Here is a 15,499-nt window from a genome sequence, read left to right as displayed (position 1 = left end):
TGATCAATGGTGTTACTCAGAAAAATAAGAACACTTATTATCTAAAAAAAAAAAAAAAAAAAAAAAAAAAAAAAAAAAAAAAAACCAAGAGCATAAGTGGAGTACGGTAGCTCAGTGGTAGAGCGTTCACTACTGGAGCATGGGTCCTTGGTTCGATTCCAGATCACGCCAAGTGAGATTTGTAGTAGACAAACACCGTGTGGGTGGGTTTTCTCGGGGTTCTCTCAATTTCTCCCACTTTCTTCACTCCACTATTTCATTCATTTCTTATCTTCACCGTCTCCTTTAGCTTAGTCAGCATAATTGTGGGACGTAAAACCTAAAAATTTCATTTTTCAAGTGCAGAAGTGGGCCATAAGAGGACAGAGTCATAAGTAACTGCCATTCCGATGTGAAGCTACCTCGTATCAACAAGAGCAGTGAAAAAGAAGTAACAAGATACGTGAGACTATGTCATGGCTTCTCAGAGGTATAATCAGTTATGGCGTGGGAGATCCGGGTTAGAACCCTGGTGGGGATTCAGTGGTTCGATCCCACATTAATCTGTAGAACCATGGTCTGGAAAGGGGTACTACATTCCAAGTCTCCTCTGTACTCAGAAACTTATTGAAGCAACAATAGCTTAGAACATTTTTGGACTCTTGGGCTACAAGATAACTTCTTCTTAAGAGGTATGAAATATTTTAAATATGTCACATTCAGCTACGAATCCAGAAGTTGGTGTGCAGAAATCAAGCTCAGCAATCTTCTTAAATTTCAGCATAATTATATTCGAATTGAGAAATATTAAGCCCCATTGCCTTATCTCTTCAGAACAAATGCATCAAAATAGAACGTGTGGCGACTTCTCTAAAGGGGGTCACCCTTCCAACCCGACTGTCCCAAGCTTATTTCATTAGGCTGCAGGAGCGCAACATAACATGGTCCTATGTTCGATCCTAGCTCCTGCCAAATGAGCTTCTGATGGGCTTTCTATATGTGTGTGTGTGTGTGTGTGTGTGTGAGTTTCTTGGGTTTCGGATGTTTGCTTCTACTTTCTTCAGTTCCTCATTTCGTTCATGATTGCCATTACCATCTTTCTTAGGCTTGGAACATAAACATGGCACGTTAAATTTAAAATATCATTTCATTTTTAGATCCATCTTGTGGGATCACATATATAATGTGGAAGTCTATACTGTATACGGGTTCTGTTAATGTGGGTTCAAAAGTTTAAAGGGTTAACGGTTAGCAACTGCACAGACTACTATGAAAGATCAACCCTCACAACATATAGCACTAGCCATCACACTATCTAGCCTACTAGGCCCCGCTATATTCTCGCATACTATACGTGACATGTAGTGTATGGCTATACGAGAATGCTTTTCCGATGCGTTACCCCTCGCAGCGAACGCGACCTAGGTGGCTGCTCGGTAATTTTACTTTCGCCAGAGCTATAAATCATACTGTGAGCCGGTCAGAGTTTCCAGGCCTTACTGCCATATCCTTATTCTCATTCATGCGAATCACGAGAAATAACCCTATTGTGTTACATAGATTTTTCTGTAGTTAGCTAATTTTTTTGTAATTTCTTTGTATTTTTGTGAATTTTCCTTTGTTATTATACACGCAGATACTTTATAATAGCAGAGTTGCAATACTTTGCACAAAGAATCTTTCAAGCAGCTGTTTCTTGCTAAAAAAAAATATCCTCTTGCCTAGCAATATGTCTTTCCTTTTTCCCCTTCCTTTACACATATTTCACTGATTCCGAAACAGCACGCGGTCTATTGTTCCGAAACGCACCAAATATGCTCAAGTCGGTGTATTTTGCGAGTTTTTATAGGTTTTGCGTTTGCAACCGCATTGTAATTAGCCATTCACATTTAAATACATGGTCAGCGTATTCCAAGCGTACGCATGAACTATAAAAATACGTTGTAAATGCATTGAGAAGCCCTTCACTTAGTTTGGAACTGGGAGACTACGAAAACCACTGAATTTCTCTCTGGTGGACCTGTACATTATATCTTTCCCTGCTGGGGGCACTCGGTCGAAAAAGTGTAAAACGCTTTTTTTTTTTAGGCCAGCCACCCTGAATGAGGTTTTCCTGGGTTTTCCTCATTCCCACCAGGCAAATGCCGGGATGGTACCTAACTTATACAGAAGGTCCCAGGCCGCTACCTTCCTTCCCTTTCCCCGGATTGTGTGCTCGCCAAGAGACGTCATCTCTCAAACGTGAAGAGCTAAATGGCCTTAGATGCTGAAAGCCCAGAAATCTAAATCCTAACCTAACCTAATTATATCTTTCTATAGTTATTCTTGTAATCCTTAAAATAAATTGTATATTTTTGAAGGAAAATATACCATGTGATAAACTAACTTTCCAATTTGGTATATACTATGGTATGATACCTAGAGTGGTCGTCTAGTAGTGCGCAATGACATTAGAAACCAAGTTTGATTTTTTTTTAAAGAAAACATGGTAGCTTTGCCTTCGACCTGTAGATATTGCTGCAAAAGGTTCAGCTAAAATGCTCTTTCGCGTCGAGAGTGAATGCTTTTCTGTGCCTGCTTCACCATTCCACAGGCAAATTGCAAAAATCCTAGGAAAGTTGAGAGAGAGAGAGAGAGAGAGAGAGAGAGAGAAAGGAAGGAAGGAAGAGAGGGCTGGAGAGTAGAGCCAGAGAAAGTTCGATTCTACAAATATTGACTTAGGCAATCGACTATTTTTTTCTTCTATTTTGAATAGTCGAAAGGAGGTGCTTCAGCGTGAAGTGATCCGGTGGAGTACCGCAAGGATACGTTTTGGGTCCACTTCTATTTCCATGAGAGAGATTTTTGAAGTAATACAAGCAATAATATTTTCGAACAACCTTTAAACTCTTTCTGTGTGTTTACGTTTCTACCTCATCCCCCCGTCTCTATTGACATCGAGGAATGAGAAGAAGGAATTATGAGCAGAATATTAGTCAACTTCTTTTTTTTTAAAACACCATCTCAGAATATCTCCTTATATAAATATCAAATTTGAAATGCTGTAGTTTGCATTATCATCTAAAGTAAATATTATGATAGCGCATTGTATAGGCCAATGATAGCAAATCAAAGTAGGAAGTTGTAAACGCGAGATAATAATGTTGAAAAACTGTAGAAACCATCATTGGCTGCTGGGTTACTAGGAAAATATGCATAAAGATGGAATATTAAATCTGAATTAAGAGGATTCTTTAATTCGTGAAGGGTCATTATCAATAACATTGTTATTGGCAATTTTCTTAAACAGATATTGAACATTTTTTGTATACCAGAGTCCTTCTCTTGAATCTTCATTTCAGTTTAACAATTACGCCCTCTAATATTGTTTATTAATGAAAATTTTGTTACTCTTTGTACTTTTGGCCAGTATCTCGGAACGGTAAGAGTGATGCGAAAAATGTAATCACTTTCTCTGATAGTTTTTGATGCTCTACCGAATGCAGGGTTCAAGATTTAAAAAAATCGCAAATAACAGACAGACAGACAGACACACAGGCATAGAGAATTCAGTAACGAACTCTTTTAAGTTCGTTGAAGATTACTCTTAACTAGCAGGCCTAAGGACTAAGGAAGAACCTGTTCAAGTGCTATAGCTACATGGAGCATGTAATTGTATGGTTCAGACACTCGAACATTACCGAAGTTAGAGAAGTACTTAGAAAGCTTCGAAATATGGTGTTGGAGGAGGATAGTGAAATAAATTGGAGAGAGAGAGAGAGAGAGAGTAACAAACGAATACATTTTAAAACAAGTACGAGAGAAGAGGACGCTATTATCCAGCAAAGTCTATAGAAAGGCCAACTGGACTGGGCACATCTTGTGAAGAAATTGTCTTCTTTATACTGCCATACTGGGTAAGATGGAAGGAAAGCGAGGAATAGGAAGGGAGGAACACAATTTATCGATGATTTCAAAAGTAGAAATTTGTTTAGGAGTTAGAGGAAATTTAAGGCCGAGAAACGGGGAGAAAACATTTTCATATCCTAATTTAAGGGGGGAATCTTCTATTAGTCCCAGGAACTGCCAAAATGCAGAATACATAATAATAATAATAATAATAATAATAATAATAATAATAATAATAATAATAAACTATTTTTTGCGTACTGAGAACAGCTAAAATACAGCACTTTGTCTTATTCTACATTATTTTAGCAATATATATAGTACAAGTGATAAAATTATGATTATATCTATAACATAAATTATTAATATACTAATGAAAACACTGACAATGTAGTGTACGTCAATTATTAAAACAAAGAAGTGTCAAAAATTAAAAGTAAAAAAATAAAAACTACTGAGTTATATTAAAATTTTAGAATGAAGTAATATTTTAAGATATGCATTCATTATAACTTTTTAAAATCCTACAGATTAAAATATGTTTTCTATTATGCGGTTGAAATAAAATTTTTACCATTGTACTATATGTTGGAACTTTAAAATCAACATTTTTAAAAATATAGTTTGAGTTACATAATTTTTCTACAAATTTGTCAAGTAATTTTTCTACAAATACAGATTCAACCAATTTTCTCGTCAGAAAGTCGTTCCAAATTAAAATATGTTATCCAATATTCATACGTGCTAGAATAATAGTCAAGTCCTAACTTAAAACAAAGTATTCTAATAAAATACTTTAGCACTATCTCAAGTTGGTTTACGAGAGTATTTGTTAGGCTATTCCGAGTCACTGATGCATATTCTAGTTTCGATTTTACCAGTAATTTATATAAGAGTATATATGTATTTGATTGACAGAAAGCAGGCCATTGATTAAACAGGTAACCAATTACTTTTCTTGCTTCATTACATACATTTTGTATATGATCTGTCAAATGTTACACCTAAATCCTTTATTGTGTCAACTTTCTGCTTTACAGTACCTTGTATTTCGTATTGACTTACATAGTGTTGCAATTTGTTACTGTAGGTCATGCACTTAGTTTTCAGACAATTGATACTCATACCGTTATCTTTGCACCACATAATGATTCTATTTAAGTCATCTTTTATAGCCTAACGTTGTCTTCAATATTATTTACTACTCTAAAAATCTTAAAGTCATCAGCATTAAGTAAAACATTGGAATGATTTAAGACTGTTGGTAAGTCATTAATAAAAATAGAGAAAAGTAATGGGCCCCGAGGAGAACCTTGAGGAACACCGTTACTAATACTGGCTGAATCTAACATGACACTTCCAATTTTAATTTGGTATGTTCTACCAGTCAAATAGCTTTCAAAAAATTTTAGATACAAGGGTGTTACACCTGTATTTGACAGTTTTTAAATAGTAATTTATGGTCAACTGAATCAAAAGCTTTACTCATATCAATGTATATGACATCAGTTTGTGATCTACCTTTCGTTGCATAGTAGGTAAAATTCGTTATTTCACATAGATTAGTTACAACTGATTTCCCATTATAAAAGCCATGCCGTGATTTTTGCAATATATTTTTTACATTAAAAAACAAGTGTTTGTGAATGATGGTTTCAAAACTTTTAGAAAATATGTTCAATAAGATTATCGTCCTGTAGTTGTTCGGATTTAACTTGTCATTATTCTTGTAAACCTGTATCACATGTACATGTTTTCATTTAGATGGGAGTGACCCTGTTCTTAATGAGGTATTGCATATTTTTTGACAAGACTGGATCTATTTCTTTCGAACATGCTTTAAGGATATAATTTGGAAAGCTTCCAGGTCCTAAAGATGCTAATGGCCGAAGTTTACCTATTACTTCAGTCTCGTCATTTTCACATATTACTGGAATCGTTATATTGTTGCTGTTCGGATTACTAACTACAGCACAAGATAGGGTATTAACTTTTAAATTAAAATGATTATAAAATACATCTTTAAAAAACTTCAGCAATTTGCTTTACTCCTGTAATGGTGGTACCATTGAACAAAATTCTATTTGGCACACTTTTGTCTTGAGACTTTTTAAAGTTATTCCAAAAATACACTTTGTTGGTACAAATACTATTTTCTAACTGCTCAAAATAACATTTTTAAGTTTATTGTACATTCTTTTAACATTTTTTCTTAAAACCGAAATTTTTTTATAAACGACTAAATTACCAGTTTTCTTAAATTTTACAAAATATTTTGTTTTTTTATTAATTAAGGCTTTTAACTCTTTAGTAATCCAAGGAGCTTTTTATTTGCTCTTTTGTATAATACGCTTTTTCGGTACATTTGCTTTCAATATATTTTCTAAAGAATCATGCAATAACCATACTGTTATTTACATTTCCTGAAAACCTATCTACTTTCATCTCATTTCTAATGTCCTCGTATAATTGATAAAAGTCTGCTCTTACATAGTCATATAACTCACCTTAAGCTTGAGTTGTATCTACATTAAGAAATTTAACTTTTCGTCAACCTGCCATTCGAATACGAAAGGTGGATGAAACCTATCTACCTTGACTAATGGACTCACATCAATCCATATTGAGCATTCAGTAATATCAGTTAGAACAAGATCCAATATATTATACGGTAACTGAGAATCGTACGGTTGATTATACTGCTTTAAGCTAAATATAGATGCTAACTCTAACATCTTCTCAGCTTTTGTTTTTAGATGAGAATGCTTAGTTTTTACGATTCCATTATGCCAATCAATACCTGCGGAATTGAAATCCCTAAGAAGCAACATTTTCAATCTTTTCTCAATTAATAAATTATTAAGCCAATCACAATAATTAACAAATTCTTTGGGTGGTAAGTTAGGTGGAAGATAATGCAAACCAATTAGTGTTGGGGGATTATTGGGTATACATAACTTTATAATAATCACATCTAGGTTCGGAAACGGTACCTGTACTACGTCATACATTAATCTTTTATTTACCAACATAATACAACCTCCACCTGTACTTTTATTTGTCAGTTGAAGGTTTCTGTCTTTACGTATAACGTTATATTGCTCAGTAAGCTGTTTAAAATGAACTTCTGTTATGTTTAAACCAACTCTCAGATACGCATATTAAGTTATAATCAGTGCAATTAACTTCATCAATAAAGTCTGATTCTTTACTATTCAAACCATTTACATTTTGACAAACAATATAATAGACTTATCTAATCGATTGCTCATTATGTTTCTACTTAGTTTAAACGGTATTTACACATACAATATAATCTCTCAGTCTTCCATAGAATTCAGTAAAAAGTACTTCTTTCGGCCATACGTTAGCATTCAAGATATAATCAAAATTATTTGACAAGACGGAAACATAAAAAGAAGAGTAGCTGTTGTATTTTGTTTTTAATTTTACACATTTTTGTACGTCTATATCAGCACTGTCTTTAACAAAATTCGATAATTCTTCACATGTAACGGTCGGATCAAGTCTTGTAACAAAAACTGTTTTTGTTTGTGTGTGTGTGTGTGTGTGTGTGTTTTTTTTTTTTTTTTTTTTTTTTAGCTTATCACTCATTTTTTCCTTGCACTAATGTTTATCTAGTTTTGACAGGCTCACGTGTCTTCGTGTTATCAGAAACCAAATGCTTTCTTCTATTAACTCTTGCTTTTTGCACAACTTGTCACTCGGTGTCTGTGTCTTGCCTCGGGGAACTGACCTTGGCACTGCTAACCTGAATACTATTGATGTTCCTTTGGGGTTGTTGTCCTTGCACCTGAGTTGTATCCTGAGGTGGTTTGTTTACAATTTCAGCATACGTTGCGTTTGTTACTGTGTTGAATTTTTCTAACAACTGAACTAACTTCATATTTTCTTACTTGAGAGAAATGGCTTCAGCCTTAAGGGTCTTCACTACAGCGAAATTAAACTACCGCTAATTTTAAGGTTTTTCTGTAATATCTTCAAAATAAATAAAAATACTCGAAAAGCAGAAACGTGGTGAACTATATAATACGATTTTACATGTGATACCGTTATCACAACTCATCTATCTGCTTTCAATTTGCAACTGTAGAAAGAGTTAGCATTTTTTTGCGGGTTCTGTAAATAGCGGGATACCAAAAGCGGATAGGTGAATTATGGTAAAGGTATCATATGCAAAATCGTATTGTCTAGTTCACTACATTTCTGCTTTTCGAATCTTTTTATATGTTTTGAAGATATTACAGAAAAACTCTAAAATTAGCGGTACTTTAATTTCGCTGTAGTGAAGACCCTTAAGGGTTTCATAATTATTACTCACAGCTTGTAAAGCTGCCAGCACTTCTTTCAAACATACATACACAACACTAGAACACTTGCTGCAGTTCTCATTTTCATTTTCTGTTTTGTAGTCACTAATTGAGTTATTTTCAAAATCTTCTTCACTACACGACTCTATTAATGAGTTATCATTGTTTAAAACTTCAGCTACTTTCGTCGTCTTCACAATATTTGGGGACACTACTGTGTTGTCGTCCCTCTTCTTGATGCAATCATGGCATTTATATGTTGAAACACCTTTTGCCATGTATATTTCACACTCAACATGTCCAAATTTCAAACAATTTTTAACATGAAATCGATTTTTGCACACCCAACAAGATAAAATCAACTGTTTGCCAAATATTGGCTTCCAGCATAAAGCACATGGATCTTCAACCGGCGCCATGTTGTAATAATAATAATAATAATAATAATAATAATAATAATAATAATAATAATAATAATAATAATAATAATAATAATAATAGTTTAAAGTGAAATCTGCATCACTGTTGTCCGTCCGATACTCCTTTAACGGGAATAGTGTTGACGATGAAGGGAGACGAGAAATAAGTTTTTTTTTTTTTTTTTTGCCTAGCAAATTTTGTAAATTTCGTCTTTAAAAATATTTTCTTGTCCCGTATTGATTCTTGGAAAAAAAAAACATTTCTGCTATTGTCTCGATTCTTGAAATAACTTTTCTTGTATTGTCCCGACTTTTTTTCGTAGTCTTGTTTTGTAAATTTATATGCAAAACAAATTATGGCATGATTTCTTGTGGAAATTATCAGTATCCATCCGCGTCACAAAAATTCCCGAAAAATCTTATATAACGCCATTCTGACAAAATTTATTATTAAAGGATGTGTGTGTGTGTGTTTGAAGGATGTAAGAGACCAAAACCATATTCACGAAGAAATTAAATGTCGAATAAAAGCAGGAAATTTATGTTATTATTCAGTTCAAATTTTTTTGGCATCGCGAATCCTGTCGAGGAATTTGAAGCTTAAAATATGTAAAACGGTAATCATGCCTGTTGTTCTGTATGGTTGCGGAACATGGTCCTCACTCTCAAGGAAGAACGTAGACTGAAAGTATTTGAGAACAAGATCCTGAGACGAATATTCGGACCTAAGAGGAACGGGAATGGGGGAATGGCGGAAATTTCATAACAAGAAACTACATAATCTATAAAGTCTATCAAATATTGATAGGGTAATCAAATCTAGGAGGCTCAGGTGGGCAGGTTATGTAGCCAGAATGGAAGAAAGTAGAAACGCTTTTAAAGTTTTAACTGAAAGTCCAATCGGAAAACGACCATTAGGAAGACATAGGCGCAGATGGGAGAAGAATATTAAGATGGATGTCGCAGAGATAGGAATACAAAGTAAGACACTGGATCCAGTTGGCTAAGGATTGAAATCAATTGAGAACTTTTGTGAACAAGATATTGAACCATTAGATTACATAGCTGTAGAGTTAGTTAGTTAATTGTGTAATGCTTAACGTCTTTTCAAACATTGATAAGTATTCTTCATTATGCTGGTACAACTGTTTTATCAATTTGTAGCTTTTTTTTTTTTTTTTTTTTTTACTATTAAACATGCAAAACTAAGACAGTGTTTCAGATTTAAGACTCGGGTGAACTAATATTATATATGAAACTTCTAGTCTCGTCTCGGAAACGGGACCACAATTTTCATGCTTTTCTCGTCTGGTGGACAACACTAATCGAGAACCAAACCTGGAAATCTTGCACCAAAGATATTCGTTCCAGAGGCGGACCTAAAAGTTAAAAACTGGGGGCATCGAGAACTTCGACTATCGTAGGTATATCATGAGGGTACTATAAACTTTCAAAAATATAGCTTTCAAATTATGTTTGACACTGAAAAACTGGGGGGCCTAGGCCCCCGACCCCAGGCTAGATCAACCACTAAATCGTTCTAGACAATAGACAACGGTAGTGGTAGACACCAGGTCAATAAAAGCTCAGTAGAAAATAAAGTAATATTTTAATTTCACATTCGAGACATTTCTATAATGAACACAAAAGCTTTGTCTTTTTAAGGACAAAAAAAAAAAAAAAAAAAAAATAGTTGACAAATCTCGTCATTAAGACAAACTTCCAAAGCTTTAAACCTTAATCAACTGTTTGCTTTAATATACTGTATATATATATATATATATATATATATATATATATATATATATATATATATATATATATATATATATATATATATATATATATATATATAGGGGTAATGTAGGCCTTAATTAAATGTTATCTTATGTATCTGGGAAATCTGAAACAATGAACGTAATTAGTCCCGTGTTATCTTTCAACTTTCTTGACTTTCATTCGGGTTTTGCACTTGTCTTAGCTGCTAAAACTTTCGTCTTCGCCTCAAACGCGGTATCAGAAGACTCATTAGGACGTAATATATATAGCAAGACATTCAAGTGAAACAACTACACCAAAACGGTAAAGGAAACAAGTATACTTATACATTTCCAAAAGTTTCCTCCTTTCTATGATGTTTGGTAAAATTAACTTTGTTTACAGTTTCTTCCTCTCTCACAAAATTTTTACTAACGTTTATTCACGTCAAATTTTAATATAGGGTGACCCATCTCGTATGTTTGATTGACTGTAGGATTTATAATTCTGGAAAAAAATGTTTCGATATGGGAACACTGTGTAGCCTGAGAGTAGGGATAGCGGTCGCTGAACTTGGAACCATTAGTGTATATCAGCACGAGAAAGGCTGAATTAAACACTTCTGAACCGCTGGATCGGTTGACGTGGGTCTTGTGGAACGGCCAGCTCGATCTCCCGAATTGGCACCAGCTGACTTTTTCTTATGGGGTGCTTTAAAGAACGAAGTGTATCAACATCACATACGCAATTTGTCGTAACTACAGGAAGCTATCACAGAAGAGTTCCACAAGATACTAGTACGGGTCTTTCAAGCTGCTTGTGACAACGTTGCTGTTCGTCTCCAGGCATGTATCGATTTGGAGAACAGAGATTTAAAAAACTTGTAAGGACAAGTATGAGAGTAATGTGATCACGTTCTATTTTATGTTCAAGTTATGTTGCTTGTTTCTTTACCTTAGTCATTGAAACATCATATATTTATGGACCATCCTCTACATTTGTTGCTGTTCTGCACGCAAGTTCTAATCCATTTACCTATTGAATTTGTTGTAGGAGAGTAGAGAACCTAGTTTTTTCTTATCAGTCATTTTAGAGTAAGATAGATCGGACAATTTTGTCACCCACCTTTATTGCGTTAGTCAAAAGGCATCGTTATTTAGTTAGCTACTTGCTAACACTTGACCAGAAGACGGAGCTAAGCACGAATGAAGGGTGGTCAATGTTAGTTTTTGTTGTGGTGCTGACCTACTAATGTGGGTTGGAAATTTTTCCAATTGATGCGTATGTTGTTAAGTTTACCTGTATGGTAACTAACGTATAGAAGCTTCTGGGTACAATACTGTAAACAATTAGATAGGATCACATATGATTCCAGTGTTCATATTCGAAGGTTAATGGCATAGTACATTGTATGTAATTTCGCCATGGCGGAAATACGATGGTGTACTTTTATTAGTATTTTTGGTCTTGTTTTTGTTTTTGAAGGCAATATACTTCTACAATTAGGGGAAATTATATGAAATTATTTTTAAGATTTTTGAACATAATCAACTGAGATAACAGGACTTCTGAACAGCTTGAACCAGTACTTCAATCTGTGCCAGATTGCAAGAACATTGACAGTTTATTAATATTTACGTAACAAATGTTGAAATAGTACGAGATTTGGCAGTTTTCTCAACTTTAAGATGAATTTTCTCCGACCCAACGATTTGTGATTTTCATGGTTTCTTTCCCTGTACTCTCCAATATTTGATATTTATGTTTCCTTTTCTAGCATTTAGGTTTACGTTCAAAAGCCATAGAAATGATCTAGACAGGCAATATATTTTCGTTGCAGACTCAAAACGATAACTAGATAAAGCCAGTGAAGACAAACACTGGATATTTAATTTATAACAATGGGTGAAAATTATCAAATTTATATGTAGATAATATGTGAATTATAAAATAATTTTGGAATAACTTCATTCTCTTCCGTTAATTAAATAATCTGGTTGAAGTTAATTTGGAGTGACTTACCGAGATTACGTATGCCCTGTCCGGTAATTTCGCAGCTTGTAAGGCTTTTATTTTGTGTGTTTGAAAGGCATTAGTTGTTGGTCTATAAGAAACAAACATTTTTTTTTTATCACGGTTGCCCTGCAGCGGGAGATCAAGGGGGAAGTTGTTCAACCTTGGTTTTCGAACTGTGTTGTAGGTGCTTCAATATCGACGTCAAAATAATTTTGAAAAATCTTAATGTCGTTCACAATAGCTCCAAAATCTAAACAAATGAGACTCAAAATATACCTTTAAACCATTTAAAACTTCAGTTACAAAACCTATCGGAAATTGAGTTGAGTTTGCTGACTGAATGGTTTTCATGTATTAAATTGCATGAATCATTTTTCATCACTATACTATGCGTAAATGTCGGAAGTATTATAGAACAACTTTGTCCGTCCGTCCGTCTGTAAATCAGAGGAAAAATGTAAGAGATATTGAGAAGTGGGTTTTTGCAATCGATTGAGCGTCCAGGGAATATATACCATCTCCTGGTTAAACCTCTATTCAAATCGGAATTGGTTCAAATTAGCCATTTCTCGTTTCAACGTTTATCGCCATAGAATGAAAACTGTACCCGATAGCAACATAACATGATTATCTACAACACTCTACCAAGACAGAAAGTAGTTATAATTTACTAATACTTCTGGTTTCAATTCTGATTTTCATAGAGCAAAAATAGTGAGACATATCGAGATGCGGCATTTTGCAATCTATTCACCTTCTCAGGAATAGATTCCGTCTCCTCCATCAACCCTCTATTCATACCGGAAGTGATTCAAACTAACCATTTCCGATTTCAAATTTTATCGTCATGGAATAACAATGGTATATAGAAAGCGACAAACGGTTCTTGCAATCGGTACAGTGTCTCAAGTTTATATACATATATATCATTACAACTTGCAACACTATATCAAAACCGGAAGTGGTTGAATTTAATCGCAAGTCTGGTTTAGATTTTCATAGAACAAAAAAAACCGTAATAAATATTCAGAAGTATCTTTTTGCAATCGATTCAGCTTTCTAAGATTATGTTCTGTCTCCTTTCTTAATCAATATACAAACTCTAAGTGGAGGTTTTATCGCAGTAGAGCACAAACAATAAGGAATAAGAATGGACTTTTTGATATGGATCCAGCGTTTGAGGAATAGCTCCTCTCTTTGATCTTATTACTCCACTGCAATCATTAGTTATTTTAAGTTTGAGTATTGATTACTACTTTACGTTTGAGTATTGAATTCACATAGTTTGGATGCTTTAGTTGCACACTGTGAAACGAAACTAACTTGTTTTTACAATTGGGATGAAACTTTTTTTTGTCAAAAGCACTTAATGTGAGTCTATAAATCAGGCAGAAGCTAGTTATTTCCTTGTAATTTTAAATTTAGGTCATTCACGTGTTTAGTTACATCTGTATAAAATACTAACATCTGTAACCACTCATTGCTGTGTAACTCAGTCAGAGAAACGATTCTTTTCATTCCAGAAAATTTTGACTATTGTGAGGAGCTCAAAAAATCGTGTTAGAACTTTTCTGCAGCCAAGCCACTGTACTGCAGTTTAATATGGGAAGTCATTTTCATCAAAGTGTTTAACAAAATCGCGGGATTGACGACAACTGAGGGCATATGATCTGATATAATTAGGAGGCAAAAGTTCATGACCTAAAAACTATAGATACAATCTATAAAATCTCTAAAAAACATGAAAAAATGAACTAAAAGTTTTGAAAAATGAGGATTAAATTTCTAACTGAAACTTTAGAGCAATACAACAAACATACCAAATGATGGGGATCGTGTACCAGATAAAATAAAGCAACTTCTTCAGCTGAAACGTGTAAGTTTGATTTTAAATCAAAATAGCCAAATAAAATAAAAATTTAATCAATTTAATTATTAAGATAAATATAGTAAATTATTCAGCGTGAAATATCGGGTGAAATCGAGTGAACTTACTCAGCGTGAATCGAAATTACCAGTATCTCGACCTATTATTAGTCCATGAGAGAGACCACTAAAATTTGGCAAATGGTTCCACTCAGGGGGGCAAAATCCCCGAATACTTTTTGAACAGATACATGGTCCAGCATGTCAAAACTGCTTGGTGGACTTTCGTCCGGCACAGCTTTACGCCAAATATGACGTCATCAATATGGCCGCTTACTGATTTCACCATTTTAAATTATAATTGCACTATCGTTCGAGATAGAAACTTAATTCTTCTTTTACTGTCGAGAACATACCCCAGGCATACATTTTAACACAAAAATTTTTCTAATCGTTGCCGCCATTTTGAAATATAGTGTCTTAAAATGGAGAATTGTCATTGTCACACATTCAATCGCAAGCTTTTATGGCGAATAACTATGAAACAGCTATATTTACACAAAAACACCATGGAATAAACAAAGTTCTGCATTTCAAAGCTTTCAAACGACACCTAAATCATAACTGTATCTTTACAAATAACGGAAATAATTCATTTTATGCACTGCTACATGTAGGTTTCTAAGTATTCAAATAGAAATATTACGTTGTCAACATATGGCTCTGACTTTTATTACAAGGTATAGGCTAAATGAAATTTTGTGATACTGATGTTCAATATGTAGTTGTCATTTATTGTATTTCTAGGTTTACAATTGCCACATGCCTTAAAACATTGAAGAAAATTAAGCAAACATGCATACAAAGTAGAATTTACTAAGGGAATATGAATAGATTATGTAATTGTAAATAACGTAATTACTTATATACTGAAGGTACAAAATATTATTTACGAGGCAGTATTGAACGGTATTTATATGAATAATCATAAACTCTACAGTCTGACACATACATAAACTCATACATACAGTTATAGGCACTGACGAAGTACATAAACATTCGATTTTAAGTAATATGTTATATTGAAAAGTGTATATATACTATTCTTAAACTATTTTTCTATATTTTGTCATCAGATTGTTTATTTATTACTCTTACACACGTAATACTTGTATATGATGATATACTGACACAATTCAAAATATTTATATAATGTAAAAAAATAAAGATATTGAAATCATC

This window comes from Thermobia domestica, chromosome 12, assembly GCF_964235325.1.
Source record: "Thermobia domestica chromosome 12, izTheDome1.hap1.1, whole genome shotgun sequence".
NCBI lineage: Eukaryota > Metazoa > Arthropoda > Insecta > Zygentoma > Lepismatidae > Thermobia > Thermobia domestica.
The sequence above is the reverse complement of the archived record's forward strand: the minus strand, read 5'-3'. Positions refer to the sequence as shown.